Source organism: Phocoena sinus, chromosome 18 (assembly GCF_008692025.1).
Source record: "Phocoena sinus isolate mPhoSin1 chromosome 18, mPhoSin1.pri, whole genome shotgun sequence".
In the NCBI taxonomy this organism is placed as follows: Eukaryota; Metazoa; Chordata; class Mammalia; order Artiodactyla; family Phocoenidae; genus Phocoena; species Phocoena sinus.
In genome coordinates, this window is record NC_045780.1 from 50,402,353 (window position 1) to 50,425,319 (window position 22,967).

The 22,967-nt window shown below is 38.5% G+C and overlaps 1 long non-coding RNA gene and 1 pseudogene across 1 annotated transcript in view; one reads left to right on the forward strand and one right to left on the reverse strand.

Moving 5' to 3' along the window:
• Positions 1 to 394: 394 nt before the first annotated feature.
• On the forward strand, positions 395 to 1,271 carry LOC116742963 (annotated as a pseudogene).
• Positions 1,272 to 9,397: 8,126 nt separating this feature from the next.
• The window catches only part of LOC116743258, a 33,626-nt gene continuing 20,056 nt past the window's right edge, over positions 9,398 to 22,967 (reverse strand). The window contains exons 2-3 of the long non-coding RNA XR_004346714.1: positions 10,280 to 10,458; positions 9,398 to 9,652 (exon numbers count right to left, since the gene is read on the reverse strand). This is a non-coding gene — a long non-coding RNA (uncharacterized LOC116743258). The remainder of the gene's footprint in view (positions 9,653 to 10,279; positions 10,459 to 22,967) is intronic.

The window sequence follows — 22,967 nt, forward strand, 5'->3', positions numbered from 1 at the left end:
TATGCGTATGTGATGCAACATATCCAACCATGTGCTTATGCCCGGTAGAAACTTCCTTTGTATTGATTAGTCACCACCTACTAATCGGGGTGATCTCAAGCCACTATCATTACCACATAGTAATAATTGTCATTTATTGCGCATGTGCTGTGCTAAGCACGGTAACAAGCGCTTTAGACACCTCGTGTATAAACAAGCCCTAGGAGCAATCTCTTTGTTGGGGGAAGGGTTCAGGACTGACTTAATTTCTAGACAATGTATTTCAATTTGCATTAGCTAATCCATTTTGTTCACAAGAACAAATCACTCTTTGACCCCAGTGGGAAGAAAAAGATAAGGCCTATTTATTACACGTCAATGTCACAAGAGAGAAGATTCCTTAGACCAGATATTCTTCCCTGGGTAGATGCAGTATTGATTTTCACGAACCTACCTTGGAGAAAGTCCAGCTGCTGCAGGATGGTCATTTGAGTCACGCAGGAATGCTCAGGGTGGCTGGGCTCTGGCTCTCGAGTCTGCTAGGAGGCCGCCTTCTTCTGACTGGCCGGGCAGAACGGAGCCCCGCCCAGCCGAGCTGCTGGGGCCCACGCAGCGCCGGCCAGCAGCGCGGCCGCGTGATGCGTCCCTGCCTTGTCCGCTGCAGTCGCCACCAGCGGCAGGCTGGGAGTTGAAACGCCAGGCGATTCCCCCCGCCCCACCACCAGGCCTCGTATCCTATCCCACAGGACAGTATGCACCTTCAGGTCCTAAAGAAAAGGCACAAAATGTTCAAGGAATGTTTAGAAATAATTTGAGAGGGTGCGTAGGGAAACCATGCCGTCATCAGGACACCAGCTCTGGGATGCTGAACATCATCCTCCCCTGAGTGACAATGACTGTTATGACTCTTCAGCCTCCTCTGCCTTCGAGGCTGACGTGGCAGACAGAGTTCATCGTGGCAGTTCATCCACTTGGGCCGCGGCAGGATCTGTGCCTGTGTCACGTGGCTTCTGGTCACCTATGCGATCTTTCTGGTGACATTGGTCTTGCTGCTGCCTTCCAAAGACTTCTGGTACTCCGTGGTCCACGGGATCATTTTTAACTGCCTGGCGGTGCTTGCCCTGTGGTGTCTCACCTGAGGACCGTGCTCACCCAGCCGGGGGCAGTACCCAAAGGAAATGCTACTAAAGAAGGCATGGAGGTTTGCAGCTGAAGCCTGGAGAAGGGATCTGTACAAGTGTCCCAAGTGCTGATGTATCAAGCCCGAGCGCGCCCACCGCCGCAGTATTTAGAGGGTTGTTTTTTTTTTTTTTTTTTTTTTTTTGTTTGTTTGTTTTGTTTTTTTGCGGTACGCGGGCCTCTCACTGTTGCGGCCTCTCCCGTTGCGGAGCACAGGCTCCGGACGTGCAGGCTCAGCGGCCATGGCTCACGGGCCCAGCCGCTCCGCGGCATGTGGGATCTTCCCGGACCGGGGCACGAACCCGTGTTCCCTGCATCGGCAGGCAGACTCTCAACCACTGCACCACCAGGGAAGCCCCCCCGCCGCAGTATTTAAACCCAGATCCACTCCATATACAATGACAAAGCGGAAATAGAGAGGCTGAAGAGCGAGAAGCCCACGTGGGATCAGTGGCTGCGATAGAAAGGGATGAAGTCCGTCTTTGGGGGGCCCTGTCGAAGCTCTGGATGAACCCCTTCTGCTTTAGGCAACTGCAGACAAGACCCAGGAAAGGGGGCCCCCCGTTCTCAGTGTGAGGCCCTCTCATCATGCTGGAACTTGTTAACGGACTTTATTTGGGGTCGGAAAGGGTATCAACAGCTCATCTGTGACCAACAGGGCAAATGGAACCTACACAGACCAACTGCTCGGAGCAAGCAGAGTTTTATATATTTATGGTCACGGATGGCAGATTTTCCACACTAGTAACTGGGTGGCATTCTGATCAGTGTCACTGTCCAGTAATGAAGGTCTGTGGCCACACGAAGAAGCCAAATGTCATTATCTTCCAGCACAGTTAGGAGTTTTGTTAACGTGCTTCACATTTCCTAAGAAGGTGTGCGGGATATTACACTGTTTATTAAAAATCCTGTGTGCCGAGCTGCTTTTCTCAATCATGAAGAAAACAAACCAATCCAGTGGACAAGAATCCTGCAGCTGGTGGTTTCAGGGAGCTCCCACTGACCCTCTTGTTCACCAGTGACCCCCTCCGTCAAGCAGGAGCCTGTGGAGGCTTCCACAGCTCCCACACTTTTCACTGAGCAGCAGGGGGGCTGCAGCCACGCTCCCCTGCCAGGAAATGGTGGTCCCTGACCCTGTGGGCAGGTCTGCGCGTGTGTGTGTGTGCACGTGTGTTTTGAAGTGGGCAGTGTTGTTCAGGTGATGTAACAAGTAATGGGCGTGTGCAGCAAACAAGCTATGTTTCAGAAACCGACGTTTCAGGGAAGAGGGGAGAGTTGTGTGGAGTCCTCCTGCCCCGGGATTTACTATGAATGTATTGCATATTGGAGAATATCTCGATCCAAAAAACAATTATTCCTGTGCAGTAAAAAAAAAAAACAAAAAAAACCCGATCTAAACACACACGCAAGGTATGGGTTATAAAAGACCCTCTTCTTGACCAGGGCCCAGCAGGCTCTTCTTCCAGATCTTGCCCACAGAAAGGTTAGCATCTCAAATGTCCTTCTCCCTGAAAGTTGTTTCATTTGAAAAAATGAGGGTTCATTGCTCATTGGCTTCACTACAGTCTAACCACCAGGACCTCCTTGTACTTTTCAACCTGCCAAGATTGTCCCCGCTTCAGTCCTCTGCATTCCATGTTCCCTCTGGCCAGATGGATCTTCCCCAAGATATCCCATGGCTCATTTCTTCATATCTTTCAATTTACTTAAATTTTATACTCTCAAAGTAACCTGATGTCTCTAAATAAATTAGCAGCCCTGTCACTCTATCACCTTAGCTGAATTACTTTTCATAATAGAACTTGTTGCTATGTGGCCTTGTACTATTATATTTTTACCCTGGGTCACCCCAACTGGAATGTAAATTCCCTGAGGCTGAGGGCCGGACTTTGTCATTTTGTTCCTGATTTGCCCAGAGCCCAGAAGAAGTGTGCCTGGCACAAAGTCAGCACTCAATAAATAGTGCTGAATAAGCAAATGAATCATATTTATTATAGAGGTAAAATGTATTAAACTAAAAAAATTAGACAGATTCTTAACTGATCAGTACATGTTTTAAACCACTGGATCGTGAATATTAGTATGTTCTGCGTTTTCTTTCTCAAGTGTGTCTATAGTGGGGGAGGAGAGAATGTTCTTAAATTTTTTAGGCTTATTGTAGAGATCAGGACCTTGAGAGTCACATTCTTCTTTAAGGCCCGTCTAGCACTCCTCCCACTCCCCCACTTGTTAGGCTGCCTCTGGCATTTCAAGGTTTACATGGCAGATAAGAAGAGGTTTGTAGTGCAAGAAATATCTTACTTAACTCTGGCATTGACCTGGCCTTGGTACTTTCTGGGCTTGGAGGGTGTTAAGACTACTTCTGTTTCTTAGGGAGTGGTTGTAGTTTCTTCAGACATCACTCCTTCGCTGCTGGGATCTCTCGCTGATGATACTTAGTGCAGGTAAAGTCTTCCCCTGATGCTACTCGCGAATCTCTGCCTTTCCAGCCTCCAGTTCCCTTGGTCCGCTCCTCACAGGATATCATCTAAATTAGGATCCCATCATCCCTCTAGGCAGCCCTTTTGAACCTTCTTTTTAATCACTCTCGCTCAGCCTTCGGAATAACTAGACAGCTATAGCTTCTCACTTTTAAGCTTTGTCAGACTTTGAACCAGCCTTCTCTGCTGGACAGACTCCGAGTAACACAAGTGAAGCAGTCTGAGTGTTCTCCTTGAAGCACTGTCCAAAGCTATACATGGGGAAAATGCAAAATATCTTCTAAATTTCTGAAAGTTCCTGGAGTCTTACTTTCTATAGTCCTTTCTTCTTCAAGCCGCATTGTCTGTGCATCTGCTCTTGAACTGCACTCTAATTGACTCTGAGTTCTGCCAAGAAATCCACTTACACCAAAGCTTTCATGAACCATGTAAACCTTTTTCAGGAATTTGTAGGGGTGGCAGAGGCAATATTGAAATCATACCACTGACAGTAACCAAGTCAAACCACATCGTGCACACAACCTTTCTCTATCGTACAAAGCAATTCAGGCTTCTCAGACTCCTGCTCCCTAATTTGCCTACCCAAGATCAAGATTTTTCAACCTAACAAATACCATTTCTATAAGAAAGGATCTGTCCTCAAAAAAAAGCAGTCATGTTTATAAATATCAAAGTTTCTTTCTTGCATAAATGTATATGTATGTGAATGTACATGTCTATTTACATGAACAGAAAACACTACATGATGGATTTCTTTACACTTTAATTTGAATAATATTAAAAATGCAAAATGTTGAAAGTTACAAGATCATCCCTGCTTTAAATATTATGTGCGTGCACACACATAGGAAATAGGAAGCAAATATCAACCTCAGCTCCCACACTGTCTCAGATGGGACCACTTTAGCAGTTTGATGTATTGTCAAGTGTTCTAAGGCTAATGCAGACATTTGCATGCGTACGTATAAAGGTGTGTGCAGTTTTTATAGAAATATAATTGTGTGAAACACATTGATCTGTAGGTCGTTGTTTCTGTTAACAATATATCCCCAACATCTTTCTGAGCAGTACATACACCAGTCTATTTTTTTGGCTGCAGTACATTCCATTTCATGAATGCAGCGTAGTTGATGCAGACCATGCTAGCCACACCTCCTCACCCCCACAACCACATCTCCAGTCTTTTATAGCACCTAATCGGGGATAAGCACATCTTTTCCCAAATGTTTTGACTATGTTGTCTTTTATTCTCCACCTAAACTTTAGAATAATGTTTGAAAGGTCAAAGAAAAACAAACATCCCCCTGAAATTAACATTACGGGAAATGGAGATATCAATTTGAGGGTGAATTAGCATCTTAAAATGTTGTCTTTCCATCCAGAAACATGACATCCTTTTACATTCATTCATGTTCAAGTTGTTTGTTTGACTGACTTTATGGCCCTTGATAAAGCTTTGTGGTTTTTATCTTAAATGTCAGACACGAGCAACGATAAATGGGTGCTTAATATGCGTCCCAGGAAGTTTTGCAATTAAACTTATAAACGAATTTCTAGATAAAAAAAATTTAAAAGCTGCCTTTGTGTTCTTACTTCTTAAATAATTTCAGTTTTTAAAATTTTAATGGCTTCTGTGGGATGTCAACTTTTTTCATTGCCAATATTTCATTCAATAATGAAAATAATCTAAATCGTAGGAATGTATCTTTTTTTTCCCCTGGAAGGTTCAACAAAGCTATTAAAATTTTGAATGAAATGTGTCAGCTAACGTATATGTAGTTTATTCTCCTGAATCGATATCATGCAACAAACTTTGCTTGCCTGTGTTAGAAGTCCTAAACATTTCTTTTAAATTGAGTCTTCCTAATGAAGTATCCGTGAGGGGTCAATCAGGGCAATGATAAAAATTGGTCCTGTTATTTTAAAACACTTATCTGTGTTTTCTATTGTAGCAAACCATAAATGCTTGCTTGGAGGAAGAAGCTGGTCATTCACCTCCTTACTCTGGACTTACACTTGAAACTTTAAGTGTGTACACCATACACAAATGCTGAGAATTCTATTGTGTAATCTTAACATTTAAATGGTCTATCCGTCCATTTTGGTGGGAAAACAAAAACTACTCTACTTGTTTTAATAGGAAGGGATTTAATAGAGGGAATTGGATATTTAAAGTGCTGTTCATAAGGGCAAATAAAGGTCAGGGTGTGGCACTGCTGGTTTTAGGAAATCAGGAAGAGTGGAGATTCAGAAAAGTGTTGCCGAATCTCTCAGTTGCCTACAGCACTGAAGCAGTGATTAAAAGAAGCTCATCCAGAAGATGCTGCAAACCTTATGTCTACAGTCAGCTGAACATGTCACCTGTTACTGCCAGAAACAAAAAATGACTTCAGTCTGTCCTTCATATCTCTTGTGACTAATCCTCTTGTTGGAATTAAATTTAAACCATGTGGCTTGTGGCAAAGGAGTTTGGGAAATGCAGATATAGCGAGGATCTTAGAAGGGCAAGGATGGTACTCAATATTAAGAGACAATATCTCACCCCAATGTTCTATCATCATTCCTAAGATTGTAGTGTCCCTTTAGACACCTATAATACACATACTCATTTCAGGTTTGATCACTCTATAATTTTCGACTTGATCTGAACTCATCTGGATACCCTGATTCCCTACTTGCAAAATCCTAAGTTAATACTCCCTCAGCCAGCAACCCCTGTTGGCTGTACCCTCTCAGACTTAGAAAATGGTGTAAAAATCCCTTTCCAGAACTGGCCCAGCCGAGCTGATTTATATCCTCTCTACTTTTATTTCCTTCTACTACAACAGTGAGAGAATGAGTTATAAAACTTGGCTAGCACTTCTCCTAGCAACAAACCAAATTAATACCGCCTCATTTCTCTTGGGTCACATTTCTACTCAAGAAGATTAACGTGTTTTCAAGATTGGCTAGGTGGTTTTGAACAACCGAAACTGTCAGTTTTATGGAATCATTCTTGGAATTGATTTGAGTCTTGTTGAGAGTGCTATCTTTAAAGCCTTAATTTGATTATTCACAGAAGGACTTCATGCAGTTTTTGAAATATATTATCCGTCTCCATGTCAAAGAGCCTGGAAGTTTGTATAATCCTGGATAGGTTCCAGCAACATCGTTCTGAGTGACTATGAGAATCGAGATCCAAAATCTTTAGACAGCAAATTTCCATTTATATCCCCTAATTTTCAGCTCCAGAGTCCTATAAAATGATTTCATGTGAATTCTAAATATTTATTAATATCAAAATCTCCACTATGATAAAAAGAACTTTGTACCAAAATTATTTTTCTCTTCTCTCAAAAAGAAAGAGTCATGAACAATTCAGTCAAATTGTTAGCATGGAAAAATCCAGAAATGCAGACAGAAACTAACAGAAAAGAGTCACAAGTTAATGTCACTCTACGTTGAATAATTTAAAGAAAACTTTCAAATTAATCATCAATTATCTAGCTTTTAATTTTTTTAGACTAATAATTTTCTGAATTTGGTTGGTACACAGGAATATATTCTGCCTCTATAGGAATTTTGTGGTCATCACTATGGTTTCATTAAAATCTATACATGTTATACCAAACGAAAGGTAGATAGCTAGAGGGAAGCAGCCGCATAGCACAGGGAGATCAGCTCGGTGCTTTGTGACCACCTAGAGGGGTGGGATAGGGAGGGTGGGAGGGGGATGCAAGAGGGAAGAGATATGGGAACATATGTATATGTATAACTGATTCACTTTGTTATAAAGCAGAAACTAACACACCATTGTAAAGCAATTATACCCCAATAAAGATGTTAAAAAAAAGTTTAAAAAAATCTATACATGTTATAGGAGATGTTAATAATATCAAAATTATTCGCCATACAGTGATATGTAAAGCAGATTTCAAAATAATGTACTCTGACCCCATTTTTACTAAAAAGATGAATTGTATTCTTAGAAAACCATTAATTATCTATGGCCAGTGATACTATGATTGATTCTAATATTCCTGTGTGTTTTCAGCATTTTCCTGTATAACTTTTGTTATTAAACATAGTTATTTTCAAATAAAAGAACCAGTCTTCATCTGGAAGTTTCCCCCAGAGGATCAACCAATCCTCTCCTCTTAAATTTACATATTACAAGTAATTTTTGACAAAAATACAGTCATATTTCTGTGGAAAAGGGTCTTCTTTCCAACAAATTATGCTGTAACAATTGTATATACATAGGCAAAAAAGTGAACTTTGATAAATTCACTCTATACAAAAATTAGCTCAAAGCGAATTTTAGATGTTAAATCTAAAATTATAAAACTTCTAGAAGACCACATTGGGAAAAAAATCTTTGTGACCTTGAGTTAGGTAAAGATTTCTTCGATATGATTGAAAAAACATAATCTGTTTTTTAAAATGAATTGATAAATTAGATTTCATCAAAATTTAAAGCTTCTGCTAGTTTATGACACTACTAAAGGAATGAAAAGCCAAGTTACAGATTGGAAGGGAATATTTGCAAATCATATATGATAGAGAACATATAAAGAACTCTCAAAATTCTAACAACAACTCAATAAAAAATTGGGCAAAATACTGAGTCGAATCTTCACAAAAAAACTTACAGATGGCAATTAAGCGCACAAAAAGATGTTCAGAATGATTAGTCATTAGAAAAATGCAAACTAAAATTATAATAGTATGCAATTACATATCTATTAGAATAACAAAGTTAAGAAATCTTATCATACCAAGTGTTGGCAAGTATGTGAAACAACTGGAACTCTCTAGCAATGTAAAATGAGGCAGCACTTTGGAAGAGAGTTTGGCAGCTTCTTAAAATGTTAAACATATACTTATCATGTAACCCAGCCATTCCCTTGCTAGGTATTTCTTGAAGAGAAATGAAAACATATATCCATTAAATATATGTACATAAATATTCATAGAAGCTTTATTTGGAAAAGGCTCAAACTCTAAACAACCCACCTCTCCATCAATAGGTGAATGAATGAACAAACTGGTATATCCAATGCTGAATATAAAATGGATTACTATTTAGCAATAAAGTGGAATGAACTATTGATAGATGCAACAACGGGAATGATTCTCAAAATAATTCTGCTAAGTTAATGAAGCCAAACAAAAAGAGTCCATACTGTGTAATTCTATTTACACATGATCCTAGAAAATGCAAAGTCATTTATAGCAACAGAAAGCAGACACGATTGCTTTGGGGTAGGCAAGCTGGGAGTGTGAAGAAGGAGGAATAAGCAAAGGTCCTCAGCAACTTTTGGGGGGAATGGTTGGTATGTTTATTATCTTGATTTTAGTGATACTTTACAGATACAGTTCCATATCATACCTATATAATTATATCATATACAGTTAACCCTTGAACAATACTGGTTCAAACTGGGTGGGTCCACTTATACATGGATTATTTTCAATAAACACAGTACTACATGGTCTGCAGTTGGTTGAATCCAAGGATGTGGAACCCCAGATATGCAGGAACCATTATACTGAGAGCTGACTAAAATTTATGGGTAGGATTTTTTCAACTGGGTGAAGGATTGATGCCCCAAACACTTGCATTGTTCAAAGGTCAACTGTATATATAAAAACTTATCAGATTGTATTCTTTACATATGTACATTTAATTTATTATATGTTAATTATATATATTATTATATATAATATAGCTATCAAAAAAAAAAAGGAATACATGCTGTTTTGGGTATCTATTACTATGTAAATAATTCCTCCAAATCTTAATGTCTTAAAATAACAAGCATCTCCGGGAATCACAGATCTGGAAATGGCCTACCTGGATGATTCTCTCTCATATCATGAGGTTGCAATCAGGATGACAGGCAGGGCTGCAGTCATCTGAAGGTTGGGCTGCATCTGGGGGATGCTCTTTCAAGATGGTTCACTCACATGGCTGTTGGCAGGTGGCCTCAGTTCCTCTTCATATGGACCCCACCATAAAGCTGCCTTGTATCCTTTAAAATAAATCATTCAGATGAGTGCAAAAAGGAAGCCATGTTGCCTTTTAAGGCAGATCATCATTTTTGAGATATTCTACTGGTCACACAAACTAACCGTGATACAATGTGGGAGACAAATATACAAGGGCATGAATCCCAGGAAGTAGGGATCCCTGGGGGCCATCTTGGAGCCCGACCCTTACATATGTTCATTGTAGACTATGGCAGTATTTAAATTTGGAAGTGAAAACTCTTTGTATTCCCACAGCCAAAGTTAACATTTTCTGTTTATAAGTATTCCATAAAAAATATCATGCCTACTGTTTCACATTTTTTTCTTCACTTAATACACTATAGACATCCTTCCTTGTGAGTGTGAATTTGCTGAAAGTGACGTCTCATCTTTTTTGTCTTTTTTTAAACAACTTCATTAAGTTATAATTAACATAAAATGAAACACACATAAAGTAAAAACAAAACACAACCAGTTAACATGCCTATTTGAAAAATAATAAATTGACCTATCTCAATAATTAAATTTATGCACTTTGTTTATTAGCACCCCCTGCCTAATAAATTGGTATATGATAACAAGCATTTGAATCTAAGAGTTAAAAAAGTTTAGGTATATTTTAGACTTACCTTTTTCCCTCTAGTCACTTTAGACCTTCTTGGGCTTCTTTGTCTTGACGGAAAGTTCTGGAGATTATAGTTTGTGGCATTTGAGCTAGGCGAGAGATGAGGGATCATTGCAACTTCAAGGCAGGATGAAAGAACAGGAAGAATTCTGGGTCTCAAATTCCTTCCCACAATGCAGGTAGCTGGCAATTAGATATATTCATAGTAATCATTCCATTAATAGTACTTATTTAAGCTTTAGGATATTTATGGTAATAGAAAAGTTATAAGTTTTTAACAAATGAAGTCACGCAATACTATTATATAAGAAAAGAAAAAAAAATTTAACCTCAGTATTTTTTCTTGTACACAGTCTTCATAATGAATTAAGCAACAAACAACCTCTTTTTAAAAATAGACTGAATGGAGTATGAATTTGGCAAAGTGGCTTAATTTTCTTAGTACTTATTTTAGCTACAAAATGGGGTTTATAAAAAAGGCTTCAAGATTTAGATGAAATATTTAATATTTCTAAATTTAATATTTATAGTTCTATGGAAAATCTTTCACTCTCTTCTTTGCAGTTCAATTTATTATAACGAAGTTGCTTTTAGAAATTTTCTCTTGGAGACTTTAAAAATACATAGCTTCACCAAAATGGAGAATTAAAGAGAAATCAACTATAAGCTTGGTGAAGGGAGGCTTATCATTCTACCACCAAGATCTGACACACTGCAGGTGCCCAGGAAATAAGAGTCAAAGAACAAAGCTTAAGAGAGCTGGACATCAAGCATAGCTGCACAGCAAACCAGCTGTGTGCTAACTTAGGCAAATCATGCCTCATTTTCCTTGCTTAAAATGGAGTGTTTCTGATCAGTCCTATTAATTGGGACTTTTAATTGTAATAGAAATTCATATAAAACTGGTCCAGCTAAAAAAAAAAATTTAAGTGGCTGGGGGCAGAATTTAGTGACACAGAGTTCTTGCTTCTCTACATTCAGAAGATTTCTTGTACACCATCTTCCTTATCTGGGACTGGCTGAAAAATCTCAGAAATACCACTTCTTCTATCACATGTCTGTCCACAAATAGTCACTGCCTCTAAGGGCATGTAGTCTTCAGCTAGGCAAGGCCCTTAATGCTGGTGGGACATGGAGTGAGGGAGAGTGATCACTCCATCCAAATCTCATGGAATGGATTTCCTTAGAAAAAGAGATTTTCTTACCAAAAAGGAGAAAGGGGAGCTTGACATATACAGCCTATCCATTACAAGTATCATGGAATAAATAGCCTTCCATATTTTAAAGATGATTAAATACCTGGTTCTGTTTTCAGGATTTAATGCCTCCTAAATTATCTTTATTAAGTAATCCTTCGCTGTTAGGACTGCATATCTTAAATGTGAAGGTCAATCTTGTCAAAATACCATGGGCAGCTATTAATCGTTTAGTGGCATGTTCTTTTCTAACTGAAAACAAAAACTTTGTGATATCTATATGCTTTTAGAGAAGCTTAAGGAAAGTTGCTTTGCAGAATAATCTCTCTTGTCACAGACACAATCCCCCCAGACTGTGTTCCCAACTGGACTTCATTAAACTTTTACTGTTTCTTTGTTTAGCTCAAACTAACCACACTTGCACACTTAGGGCTGCTTCCAAGCGGTGTCTCTGGCAATAACACTCCTGTCTACACAGCCTGTTCTTAAAATTGTGACCATATGAAAGAGGAAATTTAGCCCAGGAGACCAATGTTTATGTTTTCATAACACCAAAGTCAGCCTGTAATCACTTTTGAATTACCATGATATCTGCTTTGGTTAATTTGAATAAAGTTGCAATTTTTAAAGGCCTATAAGTTTTGAGTATGTAAGTACTGAACATTGTAAATGAGGTTTATAAAGTGTGATTGAAGTACATGCCTAGTTAAAAAAAAAAAAGTATAGCCAGAAAAGCAGAAGAAAAGCTTCAGTCAGGTCTTATTTTACCGAGAGAAATGTAATCCCTGGAACCCAATCTAAAAATCATTTCAGAAAGATTTTTGTCAGGGCTGTTTAGGCTAGAGAAGAAAACTTGGAGTGGCTTAATCACTGTCTTGAAGTGTATGAAGGGATTTTATGAAATTGAAATTTATTACTTTTTCCCTTTCCATGGTGAATTGAATGAAATAAAATAGCATTAAATTAAGTCAGAGGCAATTTAGGTTGGACATAATGAAGAACTTCTTGGCTACCAGAATTGTAACACAGCAGAATTCCTCCAAGGGAAACTGGGAACTATTTGTTCTTCATGGTCATCAAAAAAAAAAAAAAAAAAAAGCAAAGAAAGGAAGGAAACAAAATGATAAAAGACAGAAAAGGAAAAAAGAGATAGAGCTTTTCCCAGTTCTCTCAGCTGAAATTGTTGTATCTGCTCCACAAGTAATTGGTGTCACTTCTATTGTGTTGATTGTCACTCTCACCCTTTGTGTTATTCATTTGTCTTGGACAAGAGAGACTCTGCTTTAACTTTGACCACGAGATTTCTAAACTATTGCCAAGGAGAGGCTGAAAAGAGATTAAGTGGAGCTTGGAGCTGTATATCCAGAGCTGCTGATCTCCTGCATGTGGTGGAACTTAATACCTCAGAATCCGGGACATGTGGTGAAGCCAGACAATTGTATAATTTGGGGACCACATGGCTGGATCGTGTCCTTCTGTGTGGAGTGAAAGTAATATCAGGACAGAAAATGAGGACATGGGGGAAGGATACACGTTCCTCCTTTTTCTGGGACTGGTGTCAGTATGGTGTGGATAACAAGGAATAAGCTTGATAGAACACTCCTGGTATTAGAGAGAGGATGGAAGGAACCAGGTTCATCAAGAGAGGAAGCGGCCCAGGAGACCCTGTCCGGATCTGGATATAATCTTTCCTTGCTGTTTTAAGACACTCCACTAGAAGCTGAATACTCCAGGTATATGCACAAGCATGACGGAAGCCTCAATGAAAACGAATATCTTAAGATGTGCATACTGACAAGAATCAAGATGATTCACTCCTGGGAACCCAGGAGTTTTAAGGGTTGTAGGCAGAAGGTGTGCTGGAAAGTGGGTTAAGACATGAGAGACTGAAAACAGGATTGGCTGACCCTTCATATGTGGGACAATCAGAGGGACTGTCCCCATTCAACTAAAGCAACAGCCCCCCTAATACTCCTGCCAGAGATGAGAGATTTATTCCCTGCAGAAATTGTACTAGGAACGTCCTGGCTTAGGGACACCAGGCAGTGAGATACAGTACACATGCCAAAGAGTGAGTCCTCTTCACTCATCCAGAACTAGCTGATAGGCTGCCCATCAAGGCAGAAGATTGAGAACTTTCTCTAGAATGAAAAGAAAACTACAGATTTGGGGATCCCTCAGTACTATAGCTGACCTGACAGACACACAACTTTACTGTGTCTCTTTTAAGTCAGTCAGAAACCAACAGACATTTGAGGAAAACTTCTAACTCTAACAAGAAGACTAAAATACACCACCATCCATATACAGTGTAAATAAAGACACAATGTCTCAAAATAAAAGAGACAATGCAGGAAGAAAAAAAAAAACTTTAAAAAACAAAAATTTTTATCCTTAGAAAAAAATAGAAAATATTAAATTCATGAAGTAAACATGATGCCATTTTTTAAAGAATAGTTAAACAATATGGAAAAATACATATATAGATGAAAGTTAAAAAAATTTTTAAAGAGTGACAAGATAAATTTAAAGAACCCACACAATAGGGCTAAAAGACAGAGATAAATAATAGGAGGAAACAAAGATAAATTATTCTGAATGTGGATTGAAGTTGCTAATCCAGAGTCATTTTCATTTCCAGTATCCTACCTTTTTTTAGTTGCCTTGGACTTTGGGAGTCCTAGGATAACGTGAAAGAAAAACAAATATAAATCAGACTGGCTGCATCTTGATTTTGTTTTTTGTTTTGTTTTCTGCGGTACGCGGGCCTCTCACTGTTGTGGCCTCTCCCGTTGCGGAGCACAGGCTCCAGACGCGCAGGCCCAGCGGCCATGGCTCACGGGCCCAGCCGCTCCGCGGCATGTGGGATCTTCCCGGACCGGGGCACGAACCCGTGTCCCCTGCATCGGCAGGCGGACTCTCAACCACTGCGCCACCAGGGAAGCCCTAGCTGCATCTTGAGATCACTCAGTCATAGGTGAGGTGGGCTGCTCAAAAGCTACCTTTGGCTTAAGGTGTCTATGGGTCACAAGTAGCCCTTCCAGGGGGATGGGTTTCTCACATACACAGCCCCTTAAACAAAATGCAGGATACAGTAACTTGCCAGTGAAATCATTCATTCTCTGCCTTCCATCCAGTGCTTCTGAAGGCTTAGAGCCCTATGATACTCTCCCCTCTTAAGAAGCCAAACTGCATAGTCATCCTGACACTGAGGTATTTTCCCTGACTATATTAGAAGCAGAGTTATATACATCCTAGGAAAAAAGATGAAAAGTGTTCTAAGACAAGGAGAGTAGGAGTTACACACTAGATGGCTCTGTTTAATAGATAAGGAAATTGTGGGTGGAAAGCTGTAACGTTTCTTATTTATGCAGTAGTTATACTTTTCTTATTTCTAAATGACAGAAGAATAACACCTCCCAGCAAAGAGTTCAGAACACCTGTCTGAGGAGCAAGCATAATCCTAGACTCCAAATCCGGCATCTTTCCGAAGAGCTAGACATACATGTTTTCAAAGGTCAAACATTTGAACTTTTCACTGTACTGATCATTGTCCCTCTGTTGATACATTCTTCTTTTAAATGCATTATTTGTTATTACAAATTAAATAGAGTCAAGCAAGTCTAAATTAAGACAATATAACTCATAAAGAGTACCTCTGTTTTCCTCATTTCTAACAGTTGGAGAAGACATCCACATATATAAGTGTAAGCTCTATTCTGCATATATAATCTGTATGCTAAATTGTTCTTTGGTTAGAAATACTAATTATGATTTCTCTAAAGAGGTTTTATTAAATGTATCTTTTCATCACTTAAGTTTCCAAAAAAAATAACATGATTTGACACAATAATTTTTGAATAAAGGCATTTAAAAAGTTTTAATTCTAAAAATGTTTTAATTTTTGTTGTGGAGGGAGGAAAGCCATTCAGAAATGTACATCAGAAGGGTAGTGGAGTCTTTCATTTTTCTTTTCATAAACTGTAATAGTGAGTCTGTACTGATTTATGGTATGAGACTTGCATAAACATAAGACTTTATTTTAATCAACTGAACATGGCCGCCAGAGTTAAATAAAATATTTTAAATATTGAGACACATACTATAAACATGATTTATAGAGTTTTATAATCTCAACATGCAGATCTTAAAAATCCAAGCCTAATCTTTATGCTATTAAACTCTGCAGTACACTCTCTTTGACTTGAGAGAAACTTGAGAAAATTTCTTAACTTGTTTTTTTTCCTCAGTTCATTTTTGTGCCTTATTTAACAACTCGTTTCAAAATCAGAAACTTGGCATTGTTCTTTGTATTTCTGAAAAGAATTCTCCCTCCCACCATTGTTCTCTGGTTAGAAATGCTGATTATGATTTCTGTAAAGAGGTTTTATTAAATGAATCTTTTCATAGCATTTAAAAGTTTCCAAAATAAAAATAACATGATTTGATACAGTCATTTTAAAATAAGGGCATTTAAAAAGTTTTACTTATGGGACAGAGGAGGGCCATTTATTTTTTTTTAAAGATTATTAAACTCTTGTTGGGCCTGTTATTGTTTTCCACTTGGAGGCCATCAATCACGGTAAAGCCAGGTTCCCCTGAACCTGTCTTCTGACCATTAATCTTCCTGGTTTCTTATTTGCTTAGTCCACTTTGCAGACTGGAATAATTCCCCCTGCTTAGAGATCAGTACACAATTTATCATCAGCTAAAAACCTAGAACTATCTTCCCTAAGACTGCCCAGTTTTGTACGATCTTAACCACTGAGGTGCCAAAACCTCAAGTTCCTTGGCCAAATTACAGCCTATAGCTCTGTTTCAAAAGGATCATTTTGATCTTTTGACTGGAAATTTTAATGCTTTGAAGTATATTTGGTTGCACTCAACTATATGGTGGTACTCACACGAAACTAGAAATTACCTAAATGTCCAAAAATAGAGAAATGTTTACATAAAATGTGTTACATTCAAATGTAATAAGCAGTTATTAGCCATTAAAATAATACTAAGGGTGAATATTAAACAACAGGGAGAATGTTTAGAATATGGAGTTACATTTTTAAATAATGAAAGTATTAAAACTGTATACAAAAGAATTCTATTTTTGTGGAAAGTAATAAGAATGTGTATGCATAGTACATATGACAGAAAAAAATGACAAGGGACTAAATACTAAAAACTGTTAAAGTGATGAAGGAAAATTCCCTATTCTTCTTCCTGTATGATATGTTTTCTAATGTTTTGCAAGGTATATATATTACTTTGTAATAACATTGAAAAACCATTTATAAACAAGAGGTCCTCTATATCTTCATCAGAGATTCGCTATTTGTTTGTTTTGTCTTAGGATAAAAATGGAGAGGTTCTTGTCTAAAGAGTGTGGTGAAGACCTGCCTAAAAACAGTAGGAATGAGAGGCAGACTCTTGCAGGGGTGGCTTCAACCCACACAGATCCCTCTTTACTCTGAATTTCCAAGCTGGAAAGAGTTCAACCACACCAACTGGCAAGCATTCACTCTGGTGTTCTTTCTGTCGTCTGTTACAATTACCATCTCATTTTCAGCTGGGGAACCACTAACTTGTATTCCATCCAAATAGGGAAAAAAGAAAAAAAAGTATGATGGAACTAAGAAGAATAGCTCCAGTGCTATAGATTGGCTCAGCTATGCTCCAATATCTAGCTAGGTAGCACGGTTCCATCCCTGACGAGACACAAAGTATTTCCTCCCTGGTGTCAGTTATTCTGTCCCCTGTGTGCCTAATATGGCTTTACAATGCCACATGACAGTTTAGGGATTCAAGTGTGACCTCTCAAAATGTCACCAGTGTCCAGGTGTCCCAAGTTCAAAACTTCAGGGTCTCCTAGTGCCACACTCAGCTCATGTTAGAATCATCTCCATGCCTAATCTAGTGCCCCTTTATATCTGTTCATATCACTGCACTCAGGTGTTTGTAACCTCCTTTGAGGATGTGTCTGATGCACCCTCGTACTTCCAATGATGCTTTGCTTAGTATTTTGCTCATCATAGATGTTTAGTAGTTCTCTGTTAGAGGGAGGATGGATAGACAGACATGGATGATAGATACTGATTCGGTATAAGCTGGTATAAGCCATCTACTCCTGGGCTAAAAGAAGAGAATATTGTTTATTTGTATTTGAGGGTTTGAAGTCGCCCGATAAATGCTACTCCTTTCTCCAACACATGTTGGGACCCACTGAAGGAAGTTAGGAAAACAGAGATAAAGACATGTTAGAGAATGTGGATGGCCATAAAGGATATCTTAATAACGTGCTCCAGGGCTGGACAGACTTATCACGGGCCCAGCTAGGCAGCCGCCCCTAAGAGAAATCCAAAGGGGTCAATAAACCAGTTGTATTTGGAGAGGACTTTATGCTGAAGTCCTCTAAATCACTGATTCTCAAGCTTCACTTTGCTTAAGAACCACCTGGAGAGCTTCTTTAAAAATCAAACTGGCAGCTTCCTTCTGTCCAGTCATTCTGATAGAATGGTCTGGATAGAGCCTGTTACCTGTACATTTTGAGATAGGGCTCTATATTCTATCAGAACAGAATTGTCATTATAAGGTCCCAAACACCACAGCTGAACAAATAGTATTCTCTTTCTTCATAGGGTAAAGTTGCCTCTTCTAAGAGCGAGCGCATACATAAAATTCAATAAGCAATTTGTAAAAATAAAATAATCATTACTAGCTGGCAGAGATGAATATGTAGCCAGCCACTCAAGTTCATACTGCCTCTCAAAGGGCTTTATTTTTCCAAGTGGCAGAGCATACTACTTGGCTGGAAGAACAGCATCTACATCAGGACATCCTGGGAGCAGAGATGTGTGCTTTGGCTTGAGAAACAATGAACCACATCAGAAGATTTTCTATAATGTGGCCACAGTAAGAATACTGTAAGCCATATGAATCTGACTGGGCTTTTGTTTCTTTAGAGAATTGACTTTTCAACCTGAAAAATTAGCCATTTTATTTAAAAAACATTAGTTGTATAAAAGTAAAATCTTAATTTCTTCAAGCTTTCCAAGTGAAAAGGTGGATTTTTAAAACCACTTCTCCCCTTCTCCCTACATACATGGAAATACCATGAAAAAGAGCTGAGTGATGACAGGGACTAAGTGAGGGTGACTGATAAATTGTAGTGAAGAATTCTCGTCTCAGTTCCCAGGGGTCACATTTGGTGCTGGAGATGATGTAATCCTAAAGTTATTGCCACTTCCACTTGCCTGTTCCACTTGCCTGTTCATGAGGAAGAGTTACTGGGATGTGAAAACTGCTAATCAAAGCAAAAATTGTTCTTTGTTAAAAGCAAAATATTTTAAACAAAAGACAAAATATTTTAAACAAAAGATAAAGTCTTGCTATTATTAGAAACATATTTGAGCTGGCAAAAGCAGGAAGCTAACATTTATTGTGTCAAATTTCTACTTTGTGCAGACTTCAGTGGTTACGATCCATTGAAGAAAATGAGGAATTAAATATCCCAGGTATTCACAGGAGCATCAATTATACTGATTGCTGCAATGTAACAATTTACTGATTCTTTTTCTCATAGATGTTAGTCATGCCATAGTGGCTAACCTTTAAATTAGCTAGCAAATGTTTCTCTTCATAATTGTTCCCATTAAAGATAAAATGCTAGTTAATCTCAATAGCAGAGAAGAGCAATTAGAAAATTAAAGAATCTTTCTCTTCATGTTTCCATTTCAAAATCTGTTAGTTTAAGTAGTGTTTTATGCTTTGATCAAAGCTATTAGCAGATGGCTCTATTTTATGAAAGACAAGAGTTCATCTAAAATGCCAACACATTTGTAAAATCCAATTCCAGGTTGCATTATTTAATGTCTATTAATAAGGTATACATTTGCAGTTAAGTACTTATTTCACCTGAACAAAAATGATTATTCATTTAGCCCTTTTCAAGGCTCTTTTGATTATAGTAGCAGAAACCCATCCCAACTAGCAGAAGCAAAAAAGAGGAGTTTTGGGGAGACAACTAGGTTGCGATTCCATAGGGTTCCTTTCTCTGCTACTATGTCTGCTTGGGTCATACAATGTTTCTCCTACCCCCAAAACTCCCTCTCAGTTCTACCAACCTCAAGATGTACCATTTCTGAGTTATTAATTCATGTTAATAGGAAAGAGAAGCTCACGAGTCCACCAAGAGTCAAGTATCTGCTCCACTGTCCAATCAGGACTTGTTTAAACAAGGCTATGCTTTCTCGGGAAAGAGAACTGGACACAGTGGCAGAGACTCGAGCTGTCATCAGAGCTGTTCCTAAATGGTACCTGCGACCATCGGCCACCAATTTAGCCTCATTGCTTCACCAAAATCTCATTTGCAGAATCAACAGGTTAGAATCGATTAGTTCTTTGTACTAGTCAAAGTGTAGCTGATTTACAAAATTATATCAGCTTCAGGTGTACAGCACAGTGATCCAGTATTTTTCAGATTACACTCCATTATAGGTTCTTACACGATAGTGCCTACAGTTCCCTGTGCTATACAGTATATTCTTGTTGCTAACCTACTTTATATATGGTAGTTTGTACCTGTTAGTCCCATACCCTTAATTTGTCCCTCCCCCCTTCCCTCTGCCCTTTGGTAACCATAAGTTTGTTCTTCTCACAGATATAGAAAATAGTTCATTTCTAAAAATCCCTTTAAATCTATATTTTAAGCACCAGCAACAATCATTTTTCTTAAAATAATATCTTCCAGGTCAATGATAAAGAACATTACATCTGCATGTTACATGAAAGCAAACTCAATGGTTAGCTAAAACTTTAAAAATCTGAGAAGAAAACTGAAGGATAATCCCAATCATAATGAATTTCTTTTTTGCTTTTTATTTTATTAAAACAAAATAATTATTTTTCTATCAAAGGAAAAATAATATTAGCTAGCATCTATTGCACCCTAATGATAACCAAGCAGTATACTGAACATTTAAATGCATTAATGAATTTAATTCTCAGATTTATATAAGTTTGGCATCATTACCTTCATTTGGAGATAAATATTTTAAAATTGGATTAAATAACTGACTCAAAGTCAAACAGCCCTGAGGTAGCACATTTGAGAAACAGCTGTGATTCTGAAATGTTTGCCCCATGGTGCCCATCTACTGGACTTTCATTTGACATGAGTTTGCTTCTGCTAGTGTGGGATTCTGAGTGAGAGAGATGCAGAATTCATTCAAAACGAATTCTCTTATTCTGCTTTCATTATTTTGACCATCTACCACCCACTCATGGCTCTATGACCGTCACTACCATCCCAGGTCATACACAGAAGGAGAAGAAAATGAAAAGGAATGTGAAGGAATAGGATCCTTTCTGTTTGTGAGACACCAAGGGACAGGACCTTTAAAAAAGTCATCCAATGCATTTTATGTCTCACCTCCCCATCATCGTATTCCACACCCCTTTATAAAATTATAGACACCAGAATATTTTATTCCTACCTGCTAATGAGCCATGTTAATTCAGCCATGATCCCAGAAGAGTCTCTGTAGTCAAAGGAAAAACAGCACAAAATCTTGATAATCCTCCGAATAGATAACCAGTCCTTGAATCAATGAGAGTTGACATAATGTTCATTGGATTTATCTTTAAATCATTATTAATGGAGGCAGGAACATTTTTCAATTCAATATCCCAAGTGTATATCGAACACAAACTACTGATATATAATGCACGTTAAATGCATTTGTCTAGTCCCATCTTAGATTGTGTCATGGACTAAAATAGTGCTATCTCGTTTAACATATCTTAGAAGGCTGAGAACACAAATAAGCATGAGTCCCCAGAGAAGCAGACATTACGGCTGAAACAGAACAGGAAATAGACTTAAGGAGTGCAAGACTACAAGACTGGTCACCATCTTCATATACTTCATTTTCTTTACTATCAGTAAAATCTTTGTCATTGTCATTCATTCATTCCTTCATTCAAGGAATATATATTAACATATAACAGAAAATATGCTAGGTCCCTTAGAAGCCAGTAATAGAAACAAACAGAAGGAGTTGCTACCTTCGTGGAACTTAGATGCCATAATCTTCATTTCCTACCAAATCTGTGGAGATGCTTGAGTGATCTAAAACACAGGTAACATACAGCTCATCTTCAGGTATGTGTCTTTTTTGCCCTTGGTCTCCGTTGTACCTTCTGTGCCTGATTTTTTTTTTTATCCTGAGATCATTCAAGCTGCTCCAAGCCTCCTCTCCAAGAGAACATATTGAAAAGGGGAGAAGAGGGTCCAAAAAAGAAAAAGAGAGAAAGCAGAGCATTCCCATGCACTCTCTGCAACCCCCACCTCTGGGTTTAGAATGTTTCTTTTGCACTTTCTGTGATGGGAAGGAGATTAGTCTGAGTTACCCCAGGAGTTACGTCTGCATGTGGGAAGAGGGTGCTATCAGCTTGTCACCACATGTAAGTGTCCAATTTTGGTGCTTCCTTTAGCTCTCAAGCAGTACACGTTTTGTTTGTTTTTTCCCTTCATATCTAGTCTTCAGAGTAAGCCTTCATTCCTGCGAGAGAATTTCAAGTTACTCTTCTTGAATGCAGCAATAACTGATGGATACAAACCACAAGTAAGGAAAATACTGTTTGTTCATCACTGCATCCTTAGTGCCTAGAAGAGTGCATGATACGCAGGAAGTAATAATCTTTCCTAAAGGAATAAATGAGTGGATCCAGGAATCATCTATAAACACCTACTGAAGCATCACTTCCTAACCTCCCACTTATGTGGGTAGCTCTGCCAAGTCCCTCAGTTCCAATTGACTTTCCATCCCATCTCCATCCTTCTGTCTGGTTCCCAGGTCTTTTTTTATTTTTTGTTCCAAGACCTGTAATGTACAAGTTAAACTACTAGCTGGATTCTTCTTCTGTATTGTATCTGTCTGGTTCCCAGTCTCTACTGACTGTCACCTTTGGTTTTTGTTGTTGTTTGTTGTCTTGTTCTGGTTTTTCTCTGTGAAATCTCTGTGCTTCCCTTTGATTTGTTGCTCTCTTATTTGGTTTCTCCTAGTGATACCCCCTTTTAAGCCATCAGTAATTAATTCTTTAAAGTTAAACCTACATACATATGTTATATGCATAGTACATTATCCCATAGATAAAATATAGAAAATCAAGTGAAAGAGATAGAGGTACAGAGAATGGTATTTGTTCACCATTGGAGTTTTGCAGATTGATTTGAATTTCTTCTCCAATCAAGAATCGTGGTAGGAGGCATCACTACAGACACTCATCTGGCAGCATGGATCCAAAAAACCCTAACTATGACCTACAGCTTGCTGTCTTCCAGACATACAGCCAGTTGTCATCCCTACCCAGTGGCCGTGCAGTTAGAAAAGGACATTATTGGGCATCTTCCAGAGGAGAGAAAATGTCTAATGCACCCTGATGGTGATGGGAAGTAGGCTTAAATGGAAAAGTGGGCTATCTTGCCTTGAATCAAAGTAG